We start from the raw sequence: 10245 nt of genomic DNA, 5'->3' as shown, positions 1-10245 counted from the left end.
AACGAGGGTCCTCAACTTTTATAAGCTTTGAGCCTCCAAATTTGAATGGACTCCTGTTGAACGAGCAACACATCCTTTTCCCATATTTTGGGGATGGAAGAGGTGAGGTTATTAAACAAAAATTGGCATCATTCCCAGTACTCTCACACCCAAAAATATTCAGTTTCTGAACGTCTCAACAAGGACAGTATACTCCATTTCTAATATCATTTTTAATAGAAATATGTGGAAAACAAGGAGGGACTGGAAGTGTTAAGGTTTTATGGTGACTTGACTGATTATTAAAAGTGGAATCTCCAAAGCAATATCTTGAGTTTTCTTTTTATTTGGATCCCTCACTTTTTTAACATCCCAAAAAATACATTGCTGGAAAATTTAAGATGGAGAAGGGAAAAACCTTTCTTCTATAGACTGTAAGAAGGGCCGTTGTAAAAGGGAATACAGGAAAAGAGAACCTGAAGACCTGGAAATCCATCACTTTAAAATTACCCTAACCAGTGAATCCCATGAAAAGTACCCAAATACCTTCCAGGGCAACCGCACTGTGGTTGACCTGCTCTGCTTTATAATAGATGAAATGGGGCTTTGGACACATGGGGTCACACTCACCAAGCCATATGAAAGACCTAAGTGTGACATCCACCTGGCACCCAGTCTGTCTCTGGTTCTTCCTTCTTCCCGTCCTCTCTCTGACTTAGTTTCCCTCCTTCACACTCTCCTGTTTGATCCCTGCCCTTCGTTTTTCTTTTACTTCTGTCTGTCTTCTTGTTACTGTTTTGCTTGAATGCCTCTTTATCCAGTTGCACACTCTGCTTTTTCCTTCCTTCCTTTCATCCACACCTTTATACTTCTTTTCCACCCTCCCTTTTCCCCTTGCATTTTCATCCTCTTTTGAGGTTATGAATTAACTTTTTTAAGTTAGTGCAATTTTTAGAGTGGTTGTAGGTTTACAGAAAAGTCATGCAGCATGTACGGAGAGCTCCCATGTCCCATATCCATTCCTCCCTTACACACCATTTTTCTTATATTAACATCATGAGTTGGTGTGCACCTTGTTATAATTGATCCAACAATATTGATACATGATTATTAATGAAAGTCCAAAGTTTACATTTGGATTTATTCTTTATGTTAGGCAGTTGCATGACTTTTGATAAATGTTGTGTATCCACGACTACAGTAACATCCAGAAAAGTTTCACTCTCCTAAACATGCCTCTTCATTGCTCACTCCCTCCCCCTGCAACTATTTTGTCTTAAAAGCTAGTACCAAAAATTTGCCCTGTATGGCCACTGACAGAAAAGAAACTTGATTTATTCATTGCCTTGCAGTCTGTTAGGTGTTTAATAACGAATAACTCATATTCCACTTATTATTTCATTCGATTATAACAAAAAGTGTAATTATCTCTTCTCCGGGGAGGAATATATTGAATCTCAGAAAATCCAAACACTTCGTTCAGGGCCATAGGACTAGTTGAAGATAGATGTGGATGGAGACAGTATCCGTATTTGCCGATGGTTGGTCAATGTTCTCTTCACGCTACCCTTTTAAATGTTTCTGAGCTTTATCAGAGATGATAGGAGTGTGTAAGGGAAGACACTGACTTGTGCCTCCTAACGTTCAAGGATCCTTTCAGTCTCTATCTATGACTTGTCTATCAGAAGGAAGAGAGCAGGTGCCCTTAAACAGACTTTGGTGAGGCACAGAAGAATTTAATAACTTATCTCTCTTAAAATCCACTTTGAGTAAACTTTTACATATTCTACTATTTTATCATCCATAGATTAGAATATTCCCTCCTGCTCCTAACCCTCTCTCATAATACTTAGTGGCTTATTACCCTTAATAAAGTGCCAGTACCATGTATTTTACAATCAAACCAAATTCAATTAGGAACTTTTAGTTTCAACTGCAATCTCATAGCCATACATTTTTGTTTCAAGTTATTCAGATGTTTTGAATGATGCCAATTCATGCACGAATGATAACTTTTTACCCCGTATGGAGACAGACTCAGCAATGCTTGTGTTTTAGTTTTTACTAACACTGTCTATGTGATGCAGGGAGCACAGTTTTGTTTATGCTGACAGCTGTGTGTGAATATTTTTACTATTTTGAGAAGTGAACAGGTTGAATTTTTGGATGTACAAGCAATCAGTACATTGTTATTGGCACAGTAGCACTTCCTTGCAGATTAATAATAGATTTTCTTAATTTCAGCTTTTTTCAGTAATACCATCAGACCACAAAATGTGTAATAATTATATATAAGTTCCCAAATTTTTCACTAAACGCAATGATGAAAAATCTTTAAAATATAATCAGTTAAGTCATTACTCATATGACAAATAGAATTGAGGGTAGAATGCAGGAAATGATATTTGAGCCAGATTCTTAGTCCTAATTCTCATTTTGTTTTAAGTCAGATATCTTTAGAAGCTGCTGTTAATTCTTTCAAGTGATGAAGATATTAGTGCATCACAGTGACAGCTCACTAACATGCAGTTCCCTGAACATTATTTATTGGGCATCGTAACTCTTTTATTTCTTTTTCATTTATTTTTTCTTACTTGACCCATAATAATTGTATATATTTATGGAGTACAATGTGATATTTGGGTACATTTACACAGTGTGCACTGATCATATCAGGGTTTTAGCATATACATCACCTCAAACATTTATTATCTCTCTGTATTGGGAACTCTGTACTTTCAGCGCATTCACTCTAACAGTGCTAAAACTGTTCAATGGTTGCACCATAAAAATAATTCAACTTGTTCTGTTAGTCATGGGATTGATTTTTTAAAAAGTTAATAAACTTTATTTTTAGAGCAGTTTTAGCACTCCAGAACTATTGTACAGAAAGTACTGAGTTCCCATATACTTCCTCTCCCCCTTCCTCCCACAGGTCTACCTATTATTAGCTCATTGTATAGTGTAGTACATTTGTTACAATTGATGAACCAAATTTGCTACATTACTATTGACTAAAATTCACAGTTTAAATTAGGATTCACTGTTTTTGTTGTAGTTCCATGGGTTTTGACAAATGCATAATGTCACATATTCACCATTATAATATGAAATCTTTCCACTGCCCTAAAAAGGTCCTGTGCTCCACCTATTCACCCATCCTCCCTCCCCCTGAAACCCTGGAAACACTGAGACAAATGCATAATGTCACATATTCACCATTATAATATGAAATCTTTCCACTGCCCTAAAAATGTCCTGTGCTCCACCTATTCACCCATCCTCCCTCCCCCTGAAACCCTGGAAACACTGATCTTTTCCCTCTCACTACAGTTTTGCCTTAGCAACGTGCATTTAAGGTTCTTCCATATTGTCTTGCAGTTTACTACCTCGCATGTTTATTGCTGAATAATAGTCTGTTGCATGGATGTATCACAGTATTTTTTATCTACTCACTTGTTGAAACACACATTGCTTGTTTCCATTTTGGGTAATTATAAATAAAGCTCCTGCAATTGTGAGAATGTAAGTTTTCAACTCATTTGAATAAGTACCTAGGAGTGCAACTGCTGGGTGATATGGTATGACTATGCTTAGATATGTAGGAAACTGATAAACTCTTTTCCAGAGTAGCTGAACCATTTTGCATTCCCACCAGCAATGACTCAGAGTTCCTGTTCCTCCACAACCTTGTCAACATTTTTTGTCAGTATTTTGTATTTCAGCTATTCTAAAAAACATGCTATTTTTTCTCAGGATATTTTTGATTTGCATTTCCCTAATGACACAGGATGTGGAACAATTTTCATGTGCTTACTTGCCATCTGCATATCTTGTTTGGTGAGGTGTCTCTCAGATCTTTTGCCTATTATTTAATTGGGTTGTTTTCTTATTGTTAAGTTTTAGGCGCCCTTATTTTGGGTACAAGTCCTTCAACAGATATGTGTTTTGCAAATATTTTCTCCCAGTCTGCGGCTTTACTTTTCATTCTCTTAACAGTGTCTTTCACAGAACAGAGGTTTAAAATGTTAATGAAGTCCAACTTATCAATTTTTCCTTTCGTGGACCACACTTTGGCAGTTGTAACTAAGAACTCATTGCCAAACCCAACGTCACTTAGGTTTTCTCTTATGATATCTTTAAGGAATTTTATAGTTTTGCATTTTACATTCAGTTTTATAATTGATTGTGAGTTAATTTCTGTGAAAGGTATAAGGTTGTGTCCAGATTCATTTTTTTTTTTTCATATGGATGTCCAGTTGCTCCAGATCTGTTGAAAAGACTGTTCTTCTCCACTGAATTGTCTTTGTTACTTTATGGAAGATCAACTGGAATTTTTGTAAGTCTATTTATGAACTCTCTATTCTATTTTATAAATCTATTGTCTATTCTTTCACCAATACCATGCTATCTTGACCATTGTAGTTTTCTTGTAAGTCTTAAAGTTGGGCAATGTCAGTTCTCTGGCTTTGTTCTTCTTCAGTATTGTGCTGTCTATTCTGGGTCTTTTGTCTTTCCATATACACTGTAGAATCAATTTGTAGTTACCCATAAAATAACTAACTGGGATCTTGATTGGAATTGTTTTGAATCTATAGATCAAGTGAGAAAGAACTGACACCTCAGCAATATTGTCTTGCTATTTATGACCATGGACTATCTTTCCATTGATTTAGATCATCTTTGATGTTTTTCATAAGCACTTTGTAGTTTTTCTTATATAGATATTGTACATATTTTATTAGATTTATACCTAAGTATTTTAAAATTTTTGTGCTAATAAAATGGAATCATAATTTCTATTTCAAATTCTAAGTGTTCTTTGCTCATATAAGAAAAGAAATGTCTTTTGCTCAATAACCTTGTATCCTGCAAACTTACTATAATCACTTATTTCCAGGAAGGGTTTGTTATTGCTGTTGATTTGCTCATATTTTCTACGTAGATAATCACGTCATCTGCAAATAAAGACAGTTTTATTTCTTACTTCCCAATCAGTATCTCTTTTATTTCCTTTTCTTGCTTTAGGTAGGACTTCCAGTATGATATTTAATGGTATTGGTTGTCTTGCTCCAAGTCTTGAGGCAATGTCTAGTTTCTTACCATTAAATATGATGTAAGCTTTAGGATTTTTGTAGATATTCTTTATCTAGTTAAATAAGTTCCTCTCTGCCCCTAGTTTGTTGAGAGTTTTTATTATCAATGGATGTTGAACTTGTCAAAATTTATTTTGTGTCTTTTGATATAATCATAAAATTTTTCTTCTTTTGCTTGTTGATAGATGAATTACCTTACTTTTCTAATGTTGAAGTGTTCCTACATGCCTGAAATAAATCACACTTGGTCATGGTATATAATTCCTTTTGTATATTATTGGACTTGATTTGCTAATATTTTCTTGATCTATGTATTTTTGCATCTATGTTTATGAGATATATTGGTCTGTAATTTTCGTTCTTCTAATGTCTTTATCTGGTATAGATATTAGGGTAATGCTGGTTTCACAAAATGAGTTAGAAAGTGTTCCCTCTGCTTCTATTTTCTTGAAGAAATTGTAGAAAATTGGTATCTTTTCCAGTAAGATACCAATAAACAATACTTTAAACTTTTAGTAGAATTTACCACTGAAACCATTTTGGCCTGTGATTTCTGGTTTGGAAGGTTATTAGTTATTTAGTTATTATTTCCATTTCTTTAATAAATACAGGGGTATTCAGGTTATCCATCCTTGTGTATTTTGATAGCTTGCATCTCTCAAGGATATGGTCCATTTCACTCAAGTTATCAAATTTGTGAGCATATAGTTTTTCATAATATTTCTTTATTATCTTTTAAACATTCAAGTGATCAGTAGCGATGGGCTCTCTTTCATTTTTGATAATAATAATTTGTGTCTTCACTATTTCTTGGTTAGCCTGGTTAGGGGTTTATCAATCTTTATCTTTTATACAAAGAACTAGCTTTTGGTTTCATTAATTTTCTCTTTTAATTCCATTGACTTCTGCTCTAATTTTTCTTATTTGTTTTTTCTGCTTACGTTGAATTCAATTTTCTCTTCTTTTTCTAGTTTTATAAGATGGAAACTTAGATTCTTTTTTTTTTTTTTCCTTTTTGTCTTTTGTCGTGTCCGGCAACGGATCGCAACCCTCGGTGTTGTGCCCGCACCTCGCTCAGCCAGTGAGTGGGAACCAGTCTGTATGTGGGATCCGAACCCTCGGCGGGAGCGCCACCGTGCTCCCAAGCGGTGCATTGTAGCAGTGCGCCACCGGGCCGGCCCAAAACTTAGATTCTTGATTTTAGTTCTTTTTCCTTTTTAAAAATATATTCAGTGCTATATATATTTTCCTCTAAGTACTGCTTTGCTACATTTTACGAATCTTAATAAGTTGTATTTTCATTTTCATTTAACTTAAAATATATTTTAATTTCTCTTAAGAATTCTTCTTTAACCTATGTGTCACTTAGAAGTGTGTTATTTGATGTCAAAGTATTTTTGAATTTCCCAATTATCTTTCTCTCACTGAATTCTGGTATAATTCCTGTATAGCCTGAGAGTATATTTTACATGATTTCTATTCATTCGAATTTATCAAGATGTGTCTTATGGCCCAGAATGTGCTCTATCTTAATGAATGTCCAAATGAGCTTATGGGGAATGTGTATTCTGCTGTTGTTGGATAAAGTAATCCATAAATGTCAATTAGATTAAGTTGATTTTGGTTTGATGATGTCTTTACCGAATTTCTGCCTGCTAGATTTATTAATTACTGATAGTAGAATGTTGAAGTCTCCAACTACAATAGTGCATTTGTTTATTTTCCTTTCAAGTCTATAAATTTTTGCCTCATGTATTTTAATGCTCTGTGTTAGGCAAACTTATGTTTACAATTATTATGCCTTTCTGGGGAATTAACCTCTTTATAATTTTTTTTTAATTTGTATTTTAACATTTGTCATACATATTTGTGGTGTACAGTGTGTTGTTTTAATACATGTATATGCTGCACAATGGTTCACTTAGGGTAGCATGGTTTTGTACCCATTAGTCCACCACTTCTCCTCCCCTCCCACGTCCCTCCCCTCTCAGCCTTTGATAACCATTATTCTACTTTCTGCTTCTATGTGAACCACTTTTTCTTTTTTTTAGATTCCACATATGAGTGAAATCATGCAATATTTGTCTTTCTGTGCCTGACTTACTTCTCTTAATGTGATGGTTTCCAGTTCCATCCATGGTGCTGCAAATAATAGGATATCATTTTATCAATTTTTTTTTATAGCTGAATAGTATTCCATTGTGTATATGTAACAAAAATTTTAGTCATGTATCCATTGATGGGCATTTAGATTGATTCTTATTTACTGTGAATAGTGTTGCAATGAACATGCAGCCCCTTTATAATTATGTAATGCTCCTCTTTATCTCTGATAATTGTCCTTGCTCTGAAGTCCACTTAGTCTGAAGTTAATGTAGCTATTTCACCTTTCTTCTCATTTGAGTCAATATGGTGTATCTTTCCCCATCACTTTATTTTTAATTTGTTTGTGTCTTTATATTTAAAGTGGAGTTTTTGTGATCAACAGAGTTTGACCTGATTTCTTTATCTACTCTGACAGTCTTTGTCTTTTAACTTGTTTTATTTAGATCATTCACATTTGAAGTGATTAATATAGTTGGATTAATATCTATCTTATTTGCAATTTTTTCTACTTTTTGGGTTTTGTCAGTTTTTTTCTTTCACTTTTTCTGCCATCTCTTATTTTAATTGAGCATTTTCTATGATTATATTTTCTCTCTTCTCTTAGCATATAAATTATATATATATATATATATATATATATATATAAAATATATTTTTTAAGTGGCTGCCCTAAAGTTTGCAATATGCTTTTTAGACTAATTTATATCTCATATGTAGTTCAGGTACCTTATAATAGAGTATTCCCAATTTCTCCCTCTGGTTCCTTATTTCAAAGCTGTCATTTATTTTACTTATCCATAATCTATAATCATTCATTATATTGCTGCTATTATTATTTTGAACAAACTCTTATCTGTTACATCAATTAAGAATAAGAAAAATAAAAGATAGTATCTTACCTTCCCTTATTCCTGCTCTAATACTGTTCCTTTCCTTATGTTGATCTGAATTTCTGACGTGTGTCATTTTCCTTCTTACTGAAGAATTTAACATTTTTTACAAGGCAGATCTACTGGTGACAAATTTTTTCAATTTTTGTTTCAGAAATTCTTTATTTCGCTTTTGAAGGATCATTTCACTGAGTACAGAATTGTAGGTTGGTAGTTTTATCCTTTTAACATTTAAATATTTAATTCCACTATTTCTTACTTGCTAGATTTGAAACAAAGTCTGATGCAATTCTTATCTTTGTTACTTTATATGTAGTGTTTTCCTCCCTCTACCCCTTTGGCTTCTTTTGAGATTTTCTCTTTGTCATTAATTACAGTTTAAATATGAAATGTCTAAATGTAGAATTGGCATTTATCTTGCATGCTGTTCTTTGAGTTTCTTGTATCTGTAGTTTGGTGTCTGTCACTAATTTTGGAAATTAGAAGTTGTTACTACCTAAAGTATTTCCTCTGGTCCTTTCCTTTTTCTCATTTCAGTATTTCCCTTACACAAATATTACTCCATTGCAATTTTCCCATAGTTCTTGGGTATCCTGTTCCATTTTAAAATTGTTTTCTCTTTGCTTTTCAGTTTGGGAAGTTTCTACTGACATATCCTCACTTGTGTTACTGAGTTTTCCATTTCCGGCTTCTACTTTTGATTCTTTTTCAGCATTTCCATCTCTCTGCTTACTTTATCTTCTCTTCTTGCATGTGTCCACTTTTCCATTAGAGTCTTTAACATATTAATCATAGTTATTTTCAATTTCTGGTCTGATAATTCCAAAACATTTGTTGTATCTGAGTCTGGTTCTGATGCTTATTTTCTCTCTACAGGAAGTTTTTTATAGAAAGATTTTTACAGAAACTGTTTTACATTTCCATTTATAATACCTAGTAATTTTTTGTTATAAGTCAGATAATATGTATTGGCTAAAAGGAACTGAGATAAATAGTCCTATATAGTGTGAGATTCTATGTCTTTTTAGCTAAGAGTTAGGATGTGTTTAGAATTTGCAAGTTTTAGAATCTATAATTTTTGTTAATGTCCTTGTTTTGGCCTCTGGGTTTCTCTAGAACTCCTTATTAAATAGAGTCTAAGCCTTGCAGTTTTTTCAGTTGCAATCCCCTATTCAGGAGCTCTGCTGTGATGGTAAGGTATAGGGTAGAAGTACTTTATAATCTTATCAGTAGTTCTCAGTCTTTTAGTGAGCTTGTGCCCCTGGGCTGTGACCTTCACAAATTCTTCTTGGCTTCCCTCCCTTATGTCAAACAGGAAGGATAGAGGGGGCTGAAGTTGGATATTTCTCTTCCACCACATAAGTTAGTGTCTGATAAAATATTTTTCCATGAGGGCAGGCTTTGTTAATGAGAATGTATTTCTCTGGGTGTACATCAGAATAGTGACTTCTCCTCTCCTTCAGGGAAACACAATGGAATTTTTCTTAGATCCTCACCCTGTGAACCTGGTAGGACTCATGTATGTGTGGAAGTCCCTCAGTGATGAGACCCTCAGGAGTTTATCTCTCTCCAGAAGTTCACACTTTATCTCTAGCAACTAATCAATTGCTCCTTAAAGTTTCCTACCAGTTGCTGGCTCCAGCAGTGTTTTCTGCCCCTCATATCTGTGATTCTCTATATTTGCCTGTTTCTCCAGCAACTTGCTTTGTGACCTCAATTCTGCAGTGGATCTAAAAAGAATTGTTGATTTTTAGTTTTTTCTTGTGAGTACAGATGTGATGACTTCTAAGCTCTTTATATGTCAGATTGGAAACTGGAAAAAAAAAAAGTAGTTGTTTTCCTGACCCTTACCAAATTTCTGCACCATGGGGATCACCATGAATCAAGGGTCATCCAATTTTTGCTGATCTAGCAATTTTTATAATTGGTTCCTTAGGGAAATATCAGTTTTGAATGACTGAGTCACATTAACCCAAATCAGGACAGATTGACAGATAAAAGAAAAAGCTGAATTATAAAATAAGAATTAGAGATGTAGTTGCCCGAATAGACATGTGTTCAGAGTATGTGGACCGGATAGGTAGTTAACATGGGAAAACCAATCATGTATTAGAATATTGATGAGCAAAGAAGTAAAGGAGAGAAAACTGTACATTTAAGATCTATCCATCAAA

The sequence above is a fragment of the Galeopterus variegatus genome, unplaced genomic scaffold (assembly GCF_000696425.1).
Source record: "Galeopterus variegatus unplaced genomic scaffold, G_variegatus-3.0.2 Scaffold9218, whole genome shotgun sequence".
NCBI lineage: Eukaryota > Metazoa > Chordata > Mammalia > Dermoptera > Cynocephalidae > Galeopterus > Galeopterus variegatus.
The sequence above is the reverse complement of the archived record's forward strand: the minus strand, read 5'-3'. Positions refer to the sequence as shown.